This window comes from Mastigoproctus giganteus, chromosome 14 (genome assembly GCF_048544385.1).
Source record: "Mastigoproctus giganteus isolate SK-2022 chromosome 14, ASM4854438v1, whole genome shotgun sequence".
Taxonomy (NCBI): domain Eukaryota; kingdom Metazoa; phylum Arthropoda; class Arachnida; order Uropygi; family Thelyphonidae; genus Mastigoproctus; species Mastigoproctus giganteus.
In genome coordinates this window covers 52075953-52094688 of record NC_143588.1, presented here as the reverse complement: position 1 = coordinate 52094688, position 18736 = coordinate 52075953, and the positions used below count along the sequence as shown (strand labels likewise).

General features: G+C 36.9%; 1 protein-coding gene across 1 annotated transcript in view; it reads left to right on the top strand.

Moving 5' to 3' along the window:
- tou (bromodomain adjacent to zinc finger domain 2B toutatis) overlaps window positions 1-18736 on the top strand; it is a 914913-nt gene that overhangs the window by 37289 nt on the left and 858888 nt on the right. Inside the window, exon 2 of the mRNA XM_090388865.1 lies at window positions 6833-6882. The gene's annotated coding sequence lies outside the window, so the exon portion shown is untranslated. The remainder of the gene's footprint in view (window positions 1-6832; window positions 6883-18736) is intronic.

Below are 18736 nucleotides of genomic sequence, written 5' to 3'. Positions count from 1 at the left end.
ATTTTAATTAATTTTGATTTTGTTATCGTTTGGTAGTTCCTTTAACCCTCTTTTGGTGATATTTCACGTCTTTCGGAACTGGTACCTCTCGGGGGGGGGGTACTGCTAAATTATTATATAATTGGCATTATCCTAAAATTTGTATAGTTTTTATTAATCGGATTTAAAACTCGAAATTATGCAAGGGTTATTGGGCTACTATTATGTCTATTCTTTTTTTTTCGTTCGTTTGTTTATTTGGGTTATTTTTATGTTAATTTTCGCTCTACAGTTTTTGCCATACTACTGGCTTATGTTTTATTTTATTTAATTTAAAATATTGGATATATATATATTTATTTATTTATTTATTTATCTATCATTTTAAAAATGTTGTTGGGGAAAAGTATATGGGAGGATTTAATTTTATTTCCAGAAGTAAAAAAAAAAAAAAAAAATCAGAAGAATTCTTTTAAAAAATCAAGGTCTGACACTTTACTATAAAGACATAATGTAGTTATTATGTTTCCAAAACTATTATAGAAAAAGTAACACTAAATATACCATAAAAATAACAGCAAATTAGTGCTAAAATTGGGCTTATATTTGGCAAGGTGTAACTGATACTTAACTACCAAGGCAACACTAATATTCAAATAATAATAATAAAAAAGACAGCAGCACTTCAGCAGTGTAAATGCATGCCTCCCAGCCAAAGAGACGTGCCTTCACACTCGGCAGAGCCTGACTGCCACTTTCATGATAAATTTAAATAAATAAATTTTCTGTTTATACTCCGGGACGACCAAACAGTCAGAGGAGTTAACAAGATATTTTCCTTTTTTCTTCTATATAAGCTGATTCAGCTTACAGTATGTCAGTGGTGTGGCTCTGCTCTAGAGTGCTGTCTGATAGACAGAATACAAGATAGACAGAATACAAGAAACAGCACCGTATTCAGCAGTCACGGGCTTAAACCCCGGTCACTCAAGGCACGTGTACTTATGCACCCGCAAGCCTGACCACTAGGCTACGGCGGCCCACATGCCAAATGTCAGTGGATGCCCTAATATGATCTGACACAAAGAAAATAAACTAAACTGAAAATTCCACTTGAGCAAGGTGTGATTTTGCTATCTAGGTACCAAGACAATCCTCTCATTTGAAATAATATAAAATAAAATAAAACTTCAACTCAGTCATAATGCATGCCACAGCTGCTAGTATTTATAGGGTAAATAAGAAAACAAAAAAATGAAATTTATAGGTTGACTCAGCAAGCTACAAGGCTAAAACAAATTCAGATAAGAAATTTAACCTTGAATGAACAGAATTAACGTAAATCAATCAAATATAATCAAGTATTTAAAACAAATGACAGAATAAATTAAAACATAATAAAGAAAGCAAAGGGATTGTTGTAAGCATTCAAATGGGGGGAAGGGGGGGGGAGACTGAGACAAATCAAAGTTGGGCAGGGAAATGGAAATTCAACTGACCAATTGTTCTTCTCAAAAAATAATTACAATAAAGACCATCTCAAAAATTTCATTGCACATGATTAAAAAAATTAATCAACACATATTGAAAAATGTTGTTTATAAATTTTAAAATGAAATATAATTCAGAATTCTTATTTTAAATTCATATGCATTTGAAATTTTAATTTATGCAAAGTTTGTGTTCATGTCATCAGCCAAACTTTCAAAATTGGGGATATACTGTGATAAGGCCAACTGTAAAGACTGTACTGTAGCTAGAGCTTTTGCCTCCCGGGGCGGTCCCTGAGTTTGCCACCCCTTTCAATACACACCAAAAATACTACAAAAAGTCAAAACCACGTATAGGGAAATAAATTAAAACACTGTTTATTTTTGAAGGAAAACTTTAATTCCAATATTCTAAAATGTTATTTTTCTTGCTTTTCTGTTAATTATGTAATAAAAATTACTAAGTTAACATAAATAAAAGAATTGTCGAAAAATAAAATTGTCTCATGTGAAAAGTGCCACCTGGTGCGGATCGCTCACTTCGCTCTCCCCTAGCTTTGCCACTGCGTAAAGAATCTTCTGTAAAAGATTATATTAAAAGAATCTTCTATAAATCTTCTGTCCGTAAAAGTAGAGAGATTCTTTGTTTGTTTCAAATACGAAAAGGCCGATTCGTATCGGCCTTTTTTCTACATTTGAGTACTTTTCTCGGCAAACATATTCCCAAAAGTCTTTTTCTGATGATCTGGCTTTTAGGAAGTATTGTTTTGCAATGTAATAATTTCATTTTCAAGTAATTTTTTTTTTCTCCATGTGAAAAATCTCAGCAATTTTTTTCTGCAATTTGTTTCGTATCTAAGTTGACATTAAATAGATAAGAAATGTATTGAACAATGTCTTCAGTTGTTTTAAAATCACTGAATCTGGTTTCAAAATTGTCCACAACGTTCTCAATTTCAGAAACATATTTCTCACTATTAAATTCAAAAACAGGATGTTTTTGCAAATGACATTGCATATTTGCAAAATGATCGAATTTTTTTTCTTTGAGATCCTTAGTCATTGTCAATAATTGATATTTATATGCAGAAATACTACGAATCATGTAACCCACATTTTTATTTTTTCCTTGTAATTCCAAATTCAGATCACTTAATTTACTGGTAAAATCTGCCAAAAAAGTCAGATGACACACCACTCCGTAACTTGTAGCTGCTGATAATCATATCTCCAAAAAGGTTTGATCAACAAATTTTTTAATTTCATTCAGCAAATTTCGAAATCTCTGTAGAAACTTATCCGACTCAGCCACCTCATATCTGTTGGTAAAATCAGATCTGGTTCATTTTCGTCGAGTTGCATCTTGAAAAGTCTCCTTTGAAGAGATTGTCCTCTGAGGGAATTCATGATTTTGAAAGCTATGTCCATAACACTTTTAGTATTTAATCTTTTACTAGTTAACACTTGTTGGTGGATGATACAGTGGTAACTCAAAAAAATCTGGGAATTCATCATCATTTTGGCACAATGCGATGAATCTGGTAAGATGCCCTGTCATTGCTTTAGCTCCATCTGGACCTCTAGTTCTTTCTTTTAACAAAACTATACCCAGCAGTTCTTCTCTAGCGGCAGAATAATTGAAACCCATATGAACAAAAATGAGCAATTGGGCTGTATCACTGACATCTGTAGATTCATCTAGTTGTAAAGAAAAGGACACAATTAGCAATGTGAGCACGCAATTATTCGCTCACATTTTTACTCATTTTTTCGATCCTTCGCATCACAGTATTTTGAGATAACTGCAGATCTTGAAGAGCACTTTTAATTTCATTTTTGTTCTTAAAATTTTCAAAAAAAGAATCTTATTTCTAAAAATGCGTATTTGATGAATTGACCATCAGAAAATGGTTTGCATTTTTTGCAAGAAGGTGACTCACTTTAAATGACGCTGCTTTAGATTGTAAATTAGGTGTCACGAAGAAATTTTGTTGTGCGAATAATCTGGATTTAAGTTATTTTAATTTATATTTTTTCTAAGGTCCCTATTAGGCGTAAAATCCGATTGGTATTTACCATGGAGTGCGTTGAAGTGCCTTTCTAAATTTCTTTTTTTGGGTATAGCCACGGAAGCATTGCAAATCAAACAACATTTTTCTTTTATCGTTACAAAAAAGTATTCTTCCCACTTCATGAAAATGATACGTTTTACTCTTTTTCGTAATATTCATTTTAAATTGAATCAAATTTAATGTATAAGTACTGTCCAGTTATTAATATTAAGTAAGCTAAATAATAATTCAACACCTACACGCACTCTCCACAACGTAACTGCGTGGATTTTCAGCAGACAAGCCTAGTGGCCGCGAGGCGACAAGAGTAGTCATGTCGTTCAATTGATCTTAATAAGCGCATGCAGTGGGGTGCATAATAATAATAACATTTAGATTTTGAGAGAGAGAGAAAGAAAGTAGAAGGGAATCACCAAGAAAGAGAAGAATGATGATATCCATTTCAGGACCCTGGGTGTGCCAAGCCCATACTGACCAGATGTGAGCCCCTGAGGATCTTTTTAAAATTCATTGTGATCGACCGAAATTAAAACCGCAATTGACTCGTTGTCCACCCCTATGGAGTCGAATGTCTTTTCATAATCCACAAATGCCAGGCATAATGGTGTTTTATATTCATTTGTTTTCTCCATAGACTCCATTAGCTGTAACATTACGTGAAGGTGATCCATAGTTGAGAATCCTGTCTTAAAGCCATCTTGCTCTTTCGGTTGATTCTCATCAAGTATTCTTTCTAATCTGTTAGTAATGACCCTTGTGTGAACAACTTGTAGATGTGGGATAACAAGCTAATTGGTTTATAATTTCCAATTTATGATTAATCTCCTTTCTTATGCAGCAAAACTATGATTGCATTATTCCACTCCTTAGGCGTCACCTTTTCTAATTCATTTTGTGAAGTCTTGCCAGTTTTTGTGTCATATCTTCCTTCCAATTTTAACAACTCTACAGTAATTTCATCTTCCCCCGGGACTTTCTCGTTTTTCGTTTGCTTCAATGCATGTTCTACCTCATCAGGAAGCATATCAGGTATGTTGTATGTGTTACTAATTTGCGATCCATCTTCCTCACTGCTGGCATCATTCCCTTGCTCCTTGTATAACTTCTTATAGTAGCTATTTGAATTATGCCTTCTCTGCTATTTATAAGTACACCATCGCTATTCTTCAGTTTCAGTATCATTTGTCTTTTTGTATTATTGCTCATGGCTGCTGAATTAAATCTTTTGTTTTCCCTTAATGCTTGTTCTACTTTTCTTGTGTTAAATTTTCTTATGTCCTCTCTGAGTCTCTTTCTAATGGCTTTGCATAACTCAGTATACTCAATTTTCTCCTTGTCAGTGTTTTTCTTGCTCTTCATTTGTCGTCTTCAGTTCATCATGACAAATGTTTCTTGACTAATTTTTTTCTTCTTTGGATTTCTTTTTACCTATAGGTTTCTTGGGCCTTGACTTTCAGAAAGTTGTCGATATCTTGGTCCTGAGCAGTCTGCAGAAGCTCAAATTTGTTCCTAAGTTCCAGTACATACTGTTTTTTCTCCTCTTTTGTTATCTCAAAGACCTTTGTATTATTTACTTGAGTCAGTTTTTTCCTTTCTTTTCTTACATCTATGTGAAGTGTGCATCTTACCATTTTGTAATCACTTCCAACATTTACCTTGTTCAGGGCAGCAACATCATTCATGATATATCTTCTGTTAGTAAGGATGAAATCCTCCCTAATTCTGTTAGTGAGAATTGTTCATTTTCACTAATTCTGTTAGTGAGAACATGGAAGAGCCCAAATGTTAATCCATTTGGGCTCTTCCATGTCCACTTTCTGTTCACCTTGTTTTGAAAAAAGTGTTCATTACTGACATTCTTCGAGATTCTGCAAATTCCACAAGTCTTTCATTTCTTTCACCAATTCCAAAATATCCTATAGTTACCCTTTCTGTGCTGTTTTGTCTCTTTCCAATCTTAGCATTGAAGTCCCCCATAATGATAGTGTAGTGAGTTTTCTATTCATCTAGAAGACTCAATTTCGGTGTACATTTCTTCAATCTCTTCATCATCATGGCTTGGTGTTGGTGTATAAATCATTATAATCTTTAGCTTATACCTCTTAGAAATCCTGAGTAGTAGTCTTGACACACTTGGTGATGTACTTTTGAATTCCAAAATGTTTTTTTATATCTTTATGGACCAGAAAGCCAATTCCACCTTCATTACTTTCACTGTTTCCATTTATATACAGCAGATTTCCAATTGATAAATTTATAAGTGATTCATTTCTTCTTCTTGTTTCAGCCAAATAGAAAGGGTTAAACAATTGACTCAATTGAAATAGTAAAAAAAATGATATCTTACATTTTTGTCAGATTTAAGCAACAAGCTTTTATTTTTACATATAATGGAGTATCTCAAAAACAGCTTTTCATTGTTGTGTGATGGATTGACCAAACGACAATGAGGGGAAGAAAAGGCTGCGGTTCTGCAAATTGCAACATGCAGAAACGAGGTACCTGCAAGGAGATCTGATTGAGTAAGCTAAATGCTGATGGCATCCTTCCTTTTACTCAGAAAACATACATAAGGGAACAATTTAAATTGGGGAAGAGGATTTTAGGATAGATGTGCACAGCAATCAAATACCAGCTGCTTTCAGTCAGCTGATATTTGATTGTTGGAACAAGCTTCCATCTGTTGTTGTTGTTGGAAGTAGGTATTTTAAATATATTTAAGGAAGAACTAGAAAAATTATTAGAGGGCTTTAGACAGGCAAGGTGGGAAGTTTTTTTTTTAATTTTTATTTGTGAATAATTTATATTGTTTCTTTGCCATAAATATAAAATTTCATATTCCTTAACCTGATTGATGTTATTGCTATTGAAATGCATAATTGTGTTTAGTACAATGGCTGTTGGCACATCCAAATTTTAACAGAATTTGGTTTGCTTATATCAAGCCTCCAATAGAAATTGCTGACCAGGAATTGTGGCATTTTAGTCAGTAGTAATATATGGATATATGATTTCTATATATCCATATATTACTATGGATATATAGTAATTTTGTTTATAAACTAACTACAGCTACAAACCCGCTTAGGTTCCAAAAAGGATTTTCAAAATTCAAATGCTTATAGTGTGGTCATTTATAAATATTTTTTGGAACTATTTTTTCTCATATACTACTTCTACTGTAAAATTTCCATAAATATAAAGTTTTCAGTTAATAAGCCTAGTAATTATTATTATTATTACTTTTTAAATTCATAGTTATAATGCCTGATTTTCTTATCCAAATTTTAGGTGCTTATACCACAGCTTCCAGTAGAGGTTTCTGAAAAATTGGTATTCTGGTAAGTAATACCATATTCATCGTAATACTAAATTATCATATTTATAAATTTGTAGAAAAACAACTGAAAGATAAGTGCTTTCATATTATGTGTTGCTCATAAATGTAAAAGGAAAGAAGAAAAAAAAAAACCCCACAAAAATGAAGAAACTAGTTTGATAATATATTTACATGGGATGTTTACACCCAAGGTTCAGTACTATGCAGCATGATTGTTTTATATTGCTTTCTTATACTTAAAATCAATTTTATTTTCACTCAGAATCTGGTTACTGATTTTGTGATCAGTGCAATTCATAATTGCAATATATATATATATATATACAGGGTGTCTCAAAAATACACGGCATAACTTCAGGAATGAGTTCCTCATATGTAGACAATAAAAATATTTTATATCAACATAGTTCTGGAAATGTTTGGTTCCCGAGTTATTAACCAAAATGTCTTATCTCCCGCAGGTGATTTCCTTCATCACAAGGTACCGACAGAATCTGATGGTTATTCATTCCGACCATGTACTCAAATCAGGAGCAAGGCGGATATACACTTCATGTATGGTTTGGCGGACGGCAATGCTCTGGAGGCTCGTCGTTTGTACCACGAAAGGTTCCAAGAACGAAGATGTCCAGACAGGAATATGTTTGAAGGTATCCATCGCAGCCTTTGTGAACATGGGGCTTTTACACCTTGTGCTGCCGACAGAGGACGACCAAGATCTACGACTCCTGAAGTAGAGGAGGAGATTTTGGATGTTGTGCATGCCACTCCTGGAATCACCACACCCAGAATAGCAATGCAACTGGCTGTTCAACTTTTGACTATTTGGAGAGTGTTGCGAGAACACCAACTGTATCCTTACCATCTGTAATGGGTACAGGTCTTGTCACCAGCAGTTTACCCTGTGCAAGTAATGTTCTGCCAGTGGTTCTTGCAGCAGTGTGGTACAACTCCTCACTTTCCTGCCTTAGTGATATTCACAGATGAAGCACGAGACGGAATCCAAAACTTTCACAATCAACATGTATGGGCTGAGGAAAACCCACATGAAATTCTTCCATCACATCACCAACAGTGGTTCAGCCTCAACATCTGGGCGGGTGTTTTTGGTGATAAGTTATTTGGGCTCCATGTACTTCCAAACAAACTCACAGGGCAGGCGTACAGAAACTTTTGGGAAAACAACATACCTGATTTCTTGGACGCCACGCCACTGATCATTTGTCAACAAGCACACTTTATGCACGATGACGCTCCCACACATTTCAGCCACCTCACCCGCAATTACCTGAATCAAAGGTTTCCTGTTCGGTGGATAGTAGAGGCGGACCAACTGCCTGGCCTCCGCGGTCATCTGATTTAAACCCAGAAGATTTCTTCTTGTGGGCCATTTAAAGTCATTGGTGTATTTGACTCCAGGAGCTGATGTGGAAACTCTCTGCAGTTGAATTGTGGAAGGTTGTCAGACAATATGAAATATGCCAGGAATTTGGCATAGTCTTTGCGAGTCTGAGACGTTGATGTGAGGCCTGTATTCAGGCAGAAGGTGGACATTTTGAACAATTACTATAAGGTGACGGGAAGAGTTAAGTGTCATAGACAGACCTTCAAAACTCGGAAACTAAGCATTTCCGGAACTATGTTGATATAAAATATTTTTATTGTCTACATATGAGGAACTCATTTCTGAAGTTATGCCATGTATTTTTGACAGATGTGGTGCCACACACTGGTGCCAACCGGGCTAGTTGGGTGGGTGAAGTGCCTGCCTGTCATCCCAAATGTCGCGGGTTCAAATCCCGCCTTGGGCTTGGATCAGAGTAGAAAATGTAAAAACCTCGGAAGGTGCATTATGGCCACAGAAGCCGATGCTGCAAGCAACAACTAACAACACACACACACACACACACACACACACTGGTGTGTAAAACTTAAGGATCAGTCAGGTTTTCACCTGTATCTTCTCATAGGAGTGGCCTGGATATGGGAAAAACATACCAAATATACCTGGGGGAGTGCCATTTTCAGCTGGTGAACATTTTCTGGTGAGTGTGGACGTGCCACTAGGCATCTCTCCCAGAGTATCTCATATGTGTTCGATGGGATTTAGATCAGTGGAACAGGCAGGCCAATCCATACAAACAATGTCCTCACTTTCCAGAAGCATATCAACAGCTGCAGTGCGATGGGGTGTGGCATTATCATCCATTTACACGAACTCTGGGCCAATGGCACTTCGGAACAAATGCACACGGGGAAGAAATACCTCAGTACGGTAGTGTGAACCATTTACAGTACTGCCTTCTAGTATCTGGAGCTGTGTACGTCCATCCAAGGTAACGCCTCCCGAGACTAGAACATCTCGACCGCCATATTGATTCCTTTCGGTGATGTTTTCAGGGTGATACCGTGTGCCAACCTCTCGCCAGATTAGCCGACATCCAAAATCGCTGCTGAGACTGAATCTACTCTCATCAGTAAAGAGTACCTTTCCCCATTGCACTGCTGTCCAGTCCTTGTGTTCAATGCACTACTGTAAACGTTGCCTGTGATTGGCAGGTGTTAAAGGGGTACAGTGTACTGGCCGTCGGGCAAACAGTCCACCTTTGTGGAGGCACAATATGGCCTTAGCACCCCTTGTGCCATTAAACAACAAACCAACAACAACCACCTTTGGGAAGTCACCTGGCCACAGTAAATCCCGATATCCTGCATCATGTGCAGCTGATTTGTAACAGATCCCGCTGTCTGGTGTCCATACCCCTTGGCCTGTAGGAGTATATAGCGGTCATCATTGGGCGTTGTTTTTAGTGGACCACCACCACTGGTCCTTCGAACAGCTGTACCTGTCGTTCTGGAGGCAGACCACACATGAGACGATGCTATGGGTGATACTGAACTCTGCAGCCACACTCCTCGCACTTCCGACTTTCCTCGAGCTTCCCAATTATTCAACCCCATGTAAAATCATCTAGATGTTGTCTACTGGTCATTTCGTTGTTTGTAGGACTGTATGTAACAATCGTGCTCGCCAGGAACTGTAGCCGAAAGTCCCCAAATAATTTAATTAGTTAAATCCAATTAATAAATTCATTTTAAATTTAAAATAACGTCAATTACATAATAATTTAGTGGCACCACCCTTACAAGGTGGTGCCACTAAATCATCAGAGAGACGTGAAATATCACCAAAAAAGGACTAAAACTACTACTACTAAAAGAAAACAAATCTTTCTTTTCTTTAATAGTTCGTCTGATGTCTCCTGGACCTGGTACCTTACAAGGGTGGTGCCGCTAAATTATTACGTAATTGGCATTATTTTAAAATTAAAATGGATTTATTAATTGGAATTAACCGAACTCTAAATTACTGCTCCAATTTGTGGAAGACTGCTGCACAAATTGGAGCAGTGTGGCATTGGAGTCAAATTGCTGCTATGGATAAAGGGGTGGTTGAGGGGGAAAAGACAGTGGTAATCAATGGACACTGCTCATCGTGGACTAATGTTATTAGTGGAGTCCCTCGGGGTTCAGTGTTGGGTCCATTATTGTTTTCTATATTTATAAATGATATTGATGATGGTATATCAAGCTTAATGTCCAAGTTTGCAGACGATATGAAGGTTGGCACTGTTGTCAAGGACGCTAATGACACTATGCTGCTGCAACAGGATCTGGAAAGGTTGAGCAGATGGGCTGAGAGGTGGCAAATGAAGTTTAACATTGACAAATGTAAAGTACTACATATGGGAAACAGCAACCCCAGAGCAACGTATCAACTCTGTGGTACTACACCGACAGTGGTAGAGAATGAAAGGGACCTGTGGGTGGTTGTGCAGGCAGATATGAAGTTCTCTGAGCAGTGCAGATGGGCTGCAAGAGTAGCTCATGGTGTATTGTCAATGGTATATAGGAATTTTTCTAGCAGGGATAAGGAGGTGATTATTCCCTTGTATAGGGCAATGGTCAGGCCACACCTAGAGTACTGTTTACAGGTCTGGAGGCCTCATTTCAAGAAGGATGTAGAGCTGCTGGAACGAGTACAGAGAAGGGCAACAAGATTAGCGAATGGAACAAAGGGGTGCTGTTTCGAAGAAAGGCTTAAGTTTTGCAAATTACAGTTTCTGGAGACTAGGCACCAGCGAGGTGATCTGATAGAGGTGTATAAAGCCTTGAATGGGTTGAGCATGCTCAATGCTGATGGGATTCTTCCTCTTGCTCAGAATAATCACCTTAGAGGGCATAAATTCAAATTGAGGAAAGACAGATGTAGGATAGACGTGCGGAAATTTGCCTTTAGCCAGCCGGTGGTTGGTTGGTGGAAGAGACTTCCATCCCTTGTCGTGGAAGTTGATAGCCTAAATAAGTTTAAGGCTCAGCTGGATAGGTATTTCAAACAAACAGAGGGGTGAAGTGGAAGTGGTTTTTTTTTTTTTTTTTTGGCTGATGCTGCATAAGCTTGCTTTCTTGCATCAAATGCCTCTGCTAATGCTATTTGGGAACTTTCGGCTACAGTTTGTCTTGTTACCTTTATCCCCCCTGATTTCATTTTTATGTTAATTTTCGCTCTACAGTTTTGCCATGCCTACTGCCTTATGTATTAATTTATTTTTATTTTTATATGAATTATCTGTTATGTACTGAGCATCATGTGGAGTATGTGCATTTTGCTGCCTCTAATTATAGCTTAATATCTATTTATTTATTTTCTTACTTTATGTTATTACATTCTAATATTTTTCAAGCCATTATTCAAATATATATATATATGCATGTGGGAATTAACGGGTCTGATTATAGTGCAAGGATGAAAGTGAAATTTACACAAAATGCCAAAAATAATAGAAGGGTAGTAGAAATTGGAAAAGTGTAGTAGTGAAAAAGAATGTAAATATCCTATATGTTATAACAAATTAAGAGAATTAAAGGCTGAATTGAAAAGCCAATTAAAGAGGAGGGAGCTGTAAAGAAAAATAATTAATGCAAAGTACAGGTAACCTTCATATAACACGGTAGTTTGGTTCAAAATCTCATGTTATGCAAAACCCTGTTATATGGGACTAAGAACCAGTACAAAAAAGGGGGTTACGTTCCAAAAGCTAACAAAAATATACCATTTTTTTTATAACTATTGGAAACTTTATTTTTATAGTAGTAATAACTTAATATTTTAACTTTATTTTTTATAATAGTAGTAACTTAAATAGTAATAATTGAACTGTACCTTACAAACTGTGATACTTATATGTCAGATGATGTTCGTTCGTTCATTAAATTTTCTTCCTCTTCATTGCTGCTAAGCACAATCTCTTCTGCGGCATCTAGATTTCACGTACCTTCTGCTCTCTTTAAAAGTTGATCTGCACGCTTTGAAGTCGCAATTTTGTGTGGTCTCAAACAAGCACAAGTTCAATAGCACAGAACCTAACCTGGGGATCTCTCAACAAAATACATTGGACCCTTGCTTAGATATAAAGCACAAATTTAAGTTTATTACCTTACCAATTAACAAAGTTAAATGATACGTGAAAATTGAAAGAATATTTTCCAGTTAGCAAAACAAAAATAAATATACGATGATGTACATAGCTTAATTAATATGTACTGTAATATGTACATACTAAGTAATTGATATTTCTGTTCACTGACTTTTTTTTTTTTTCCTTCGGTTGTAAAATTTAAAACAATAAAAATCATAAGCAATTAATAACAAAGAACACGATATGCACAAGTGAGATATGGGGTAATGAGTTTCTGAAAATTTGTTTTTTATATGATTGAATATTTCATGGAAGGCGAAATACATTTCACCATAATAACGTGAAAACCCTCAGAATTCCAGCTATCGGTACTATAGCAAATGCAAGGAGATCGAGTTTACTACCCATTTATAATTGATTACACTAACAGAAAAGACCAATAAACTGGAAAGTGCAAATTGTTTTTATTGTTTTATGGTAGTGACCTCCTGAAATGGCCTTAAGAAAAATATCATGAAGGAGATAACAACTAGCGAGTCAACAGCAGAGATTCACAAAAAGGAATGGAAATGTTGCAAATTACATCTAACATAATAGCAGGGTTTTCCCAGCACAAAAGCTAAAAAATACTGTGTTATGCAAGATTCCTGCAATTCTCAAACTGTGTTAGAGCGAAACCGCTTTGTACAAGTACTGCGTTATATGGGGGTTGCCTGTAATTAAACCAACAAAAGAACTAGCCTGCATCAGAAATGGGTGGGTAAATTTAGCTGTAAGTCAAAAAAACGGGGGAAGCAAATATGCAAAAATCTGATGTTAGCTAAAATGAATATTTGATACATGGTCAGGTATTTCATCAGGGGACTACATCTGACCACTTATCAGGAACTTCGTTACTATACTTGTCCATATAAGTGGAAGAGAAGCAAATTAAAGAATAAAACTATGTGGGATAAAGCAGCATTACTCTTTTAGAATATGCACAAGGTAGTGCAATGTCAGTAATATTAAAATAAGATAAAATAAGGATAAAGCTAAAATAAAATATAAATAAGGGTTTCAGAGTAAAAATAAAATATAAATAAGGGTTTCAGAGTAAAAATAAAATATAAATAATGGTTTCAGAGTAAAAATAAAATAAATAAGGGTTTCAGAGTAAAAATAAAAATTAGAATTTTTATGTAGATTTTATGCTATTTTGGAAAAAATATTAGTGTTGGAATTTGGTGGAAAAAGTATATAAATTTGATGAATTAAATTGAGAACAAGCAATTATAATTTAATTTAATTTTAAAACAAGCAGTTATAATTTAATTTATCAAATTTATATTCTTTTTCCACCAAATTCCAACACTAATGTTTTCCGAAATTGCATAAAATCTACATAAAATTCTTAATTTTTTTTTTTACTCTAAAAACACATTTTATTTTAACTTCATCCTTATTTTACCTAATTTTTATATTACTGACACTGTGTTGGGACTACCTTGTCCCTATTCTGAAAGAGTAATGCTGCTTTATCTCACCTAGTTTTATTCTTTAATTTGCTTCTCTTCCACTTACATAGGTAAGTATAGATACGTAGTTCCTGATACACGGTCAGGTTTTAGTCCCCTGATGAAATACCTGACCATGTATCAATATTCACTGTAGCTAACATCAGATTTTTGCATATTTGCATCCGCACCCCTTTTTGACTTAAAGCTAAATTTTCCCACCCATTTCTGATGCTGGCTAGTTCTCATTTTGTTGGTTTAATTACTTTGCATTAATTATTTTACTTTAATTGGCTTTTCAATTCAGCCTTTAATTCTCTTAATTCATTATAATATATAGAATATTCACATTCTTTCTTTTTCACTACTACAGGTTTTCCGATTTCTACTATCCTTCCCCTATTAGCTTTTGGCATTTTGTGTAAATTTCATTTCAATCCTTGCACTATTATCAGACCCATTAACTCCCACATGCATATATATACTCTTGCATCCTTTACTGCTGCTTTGCGTGTTCAGGTGCATCTGTTATATCATCCTTATTTTTATCTATCAACTGACCTTGTTTAAACTCAGTTCTATATTAGGCATTTCATATATATATACACTGTGCCGTAACTTTATTAGGTACACCTACCTAGTAGTGTATTGAAGCCTCATTTGGCCTTCAAAGCAGCCTGAATTCATCAAGGCATGGATTGAACAAGAGGCTGAAAACGTTTGTGTCACGCAGTTCCTTGAGATTCGATGGAGCTGTAGACCTGCAGCGAACAGCTCATCCCAAAGATGTTCAATAGGATTGAGATCCACGGACTGAGCAGTCTACTGCAGCAAAGAAAAATCATTGTCGTGTTCCTGGAACCATTCCATAGTGATTTGGGCTTGGGCTTTGTGCACTGGCACATTATCCTCCTGGAAGTAACCATCTGACTAAGGATAAACTGTCAACATGAATGATTGCACTTGGTCACCAAATGTTTAGGCACGATGTGACATTCAGACATTAATCTATGGCTATCAGTGGACCCATCATGTGCCAAGAAAACATTCCCCACACCATAACGCTGCCCCCACCACCTTGCACAGTAGTTGTCAGACATGATGGGTCCATGGATTCATGTTGTTTTCTCCAAATTCTGAGCTTTCCATCAACATGATGTACTAGGAACTTCGACTTGTCAGACCAAGTAACTATTTTCCAATCCTCGATAGTCCAGTGCTGGTGTTGCTGTGCCCACACGAGGGGTACTCTCTTGTTCTTCATTGGTAACAAAGGTACACGATGTGGCCGTCGGCTGTTGTACCCCGTTCGCGACAAAGTGTGACTAGTGATTTTGTTCTGCGCACCAAAGTTGTATTCTGATGTGATGTGTGATATTGTGGCCTGCTTGTTTGCTTGCACAGTTCTAGCCATCCTCTTCTGACTTCTCTCATAAACAAGCGATTTTCTTCCACAGAAGTGCCGTTGAGAGGATGTTTTCTTTCTGTTCGTTGCACAATTCTCGAAACTGTGGTGCGTGAAAAGTTCAGAAGAACTGCCTTTGGGGGGGGGCAGCATTGTCGAGGCCACATTATGTCAAGGATTTGGGTATATTCTTACCATGTGTACGCCATATCCAAAAATTTCATTACTACCTACATCATGCCCCCCCCCTCATTTTTTCTTACTGTTGAATACACAATGAATTGTCAAACTAATAGAGTAAGCTTATCTGTGAAAAGATCTAAACCTCCCAAACACTTCCTAATTCATTTCACAAATATACATGGTCTCAATTCTAATCTCAACGATGTCCATTTTTAAATGCAGTCTGCCAAACTCCATGTACTTTTTCTGACAAAATCTCAGTTATTGGTTGATTCAACTACTGCTCATCTCAGTTCCCCAAATTATTCGCTATATGATTTCTTTCGCCTCAAAGGTGGTACTTGTGCCTATGTATATTATGATATTCCCTATCAGTAACTTGGTAATTTGGAATCTCCTCTTTTCGATCTTCTCTGGCTTAAAATCTCTCTACCTCATTGTGTCAAATTCATCTGTTGTCTCTACCATTCTCCCAACTCCCTAATCACTTAAGCTTTTTAACTTCCTCTCTTTGCATCTTGACTTTCTCCAGTCCAACTTTCCTAACAGTGAGGTAATTTTCCTTGGTGATTTTAATGTTCACAACTCTAGCTGGCCTCCGTTTTCTAGTCACACCAACCGAGCTGGTCAAGATGCTGAGACTTTTGCAATTACTAATGACCTTGCACAGATTGTTCATTTACCTACAAGAATACAGGACACTCCTAATCATACAGCCAACATGCTTGATCTTTTTCTGACAAACAACTCTTCTAAGTACGTGGTTGAAGTGAGTGGTCCTTTGGGCACCTCAGATCCCAACTTGGTGATTGTCTCTTCTCCAGTGGAGCCTTTATCTCATGGCTATTCCCAACCTCGTATTGTTTGGCATTACAAGAATGCAAAATGGGATGACCTGCGAGATTTCTTTTTCTTGGTCAGATTAGCATTAGCATTAGTAGAGGCATTTGATGCAAGAAAGCAAGCTTATGCAGCATCAGCCAAAAAAAAAAAAAAAAAAAACCCACTTCCACTTCACCCCTCTGTTCGTTCAAAATACCTGTCCAGCTGAGCCTTAAACTTATTTAGGCTATCAACCTCCACCACAAGGGATGGAAGTCTGTTCCACCAACCAACCACCCGCTGGCTAAAGGCAAATTTCCGCACGTCTATCCTACATCTGTCTTTCCTCAATTTGAATTTATGCCCTCTCAGGTGATTTTTCTGAGCTAGAGGAAGAATCCCATCAGCATTGAGCATGCTTAAACCATTCAAGGCTTTATACACCTCTGTCAGATTACCTCGCTGGTGCCTAGTCTCCAGACACTGTAATTTGCAAAACTTAAGCCTTTCTTCGTAAGAGCACCCCTTTGTTCCATTCACTAATCTTGTTGCCCTTCTCTGTACTCGTTCCAGCAGCTCTACATCCTTCTTGAAATGAGGCCTCCAGACCTGTATACAGTACTCTAGGTGTGGCCTGACCATCGCCTTATACAATGGAATAATCACCTCCTTATCCCTGCTGGAAAAATTCCTGTATATCATTGACAATACTCCATGAGCTACTCTTGCAGCCCGTCTGCACTGCTCAGAGAACTTCATATCTGCCTGCCCAACCACCCCCAAGTCCCTTTCATTCTCTACCACTGTCAGTGTAGTACCACAGAGTTGATACGTTGCTCTGGGGTTGCTGTTTCCCATGTGTAGTACTTTACATTTGTCAATGTTAAACTTCATTTGCCACCTCTCAGCCCATCTGCTCAACCTTTCCAGATCCTGTTGCAGCAGCATAGTGTCAGTAGTGTCCAAATTACTGTTTCAAATCTTCTAATGTCAACATTTGCTCAGATTGTGTCAGTGAAATTATTCTTGTAGGAATGGATCCTTTATTCCCCACTCCACTTTAAAACCACGTCCTTTATCTAAACCTTGGTTTTCCAATAAATGTGCTAAGGCTGTTCAAGAGAAGAACTTGGCATATCGTAATTGGCTTGTTTCCAATTCTTTAGTTTCATTTTCTGTCTACACCAAAGCTCGCAACAATTGTAAAGCAGTTATTAATCAGTCCAAACTGGATTTTGGACAGGCTAAAAGTAGAAAATTTGTTTCTTGCCCTATTGGTAGCTAAGCATTCAGTTCTTTTGCCGAATCTATTGGCCGCAACTTTTGCCCATGTCAGCTCCCAGCTCTTTCAAAACCAGATGGTTATGTTGTAACTTCGGCCGAAGATAAAGCTAACCTGCTAGCAGGTTAGCTTTATCTTCCAACTGTTGGAAGATAAAGCTATTTTTCTTCCAACTGATGTATTAATGATCTTGGTAAAAGACCTCCTACCATTCCCAACATGCTCCATTCATGCATCCTGTGGTCTTCTGTCAAAAGGATGTCAGAAGGATTTTGACGAATCTTGATGCTAAGAAAGCTCCAGGTCCTGATTGTATTTCTCTCCTTGTTCTTTGCTGTCTTTTTTCACTTTCTTATTCCAGAGGTATTTTTCCCTCTGCTTGGAAATTTGCTCATATCCAGCCAGTTCCTAAAAAGGATGACAAATCCCTCCCATCCAATTATCGTCCCATTAGAATTACTTCTACTCTTTCTAAAGTAATGGAGAAATCAATTAAGTGCCAACTCTTAAACTACCTAGAAACCTTCCATGTGATCAACGATCGCCAATATGGATTCTGTCAGTGTTGGCTCACTAGTGATATTCTTGCTTATGTTACCCATTTATGGACAAATTCAATGGAAAAGTTTGGTGAAACACAAGCAGTTGCTCTTGACATCTAAAAGGCTTTTGATTGTGTTTGGATAAAGGTCTTCTAAACAAGCTTCCATCTTATGGTTTGCCAACTGTTTTTTGTAATTGGTTATCCAGTTTTCTCTCTGATCGCTCACTGAGGGTGATGGTAGATGGCTCTCTGTCTTCTAACTTCTCCACTAATGCTGGTGTCCCCCAAGGTTCAGTTCTTTCCCCCACTCTTTTCCTCTTGTATATTAATGACTGTCTTCCATTGACTGGAAATCCTATCCATAGTTTTACCGATGATAGCACATTGCATTCCACTTTCCATTTTGAAAAACCTTGCCCTGCTTAATGAGCTTCAACTTCTCGAATATCTGCTACTAATTCCTTAAATGCCGATCTCCAGGTAATTCTCCAGTGGGGCAAAGACAACTTAGTTGATTTCAATCCTTCTAAAACTCGGTCTTGTCTTATATCTCGCAAAAAGAATTCTTTCGCTCCTATGCTTATCTTTGGTGACACTCCGATTTCTAGGCATAATGATATATCTCTTTTGGGATTAACCTGAC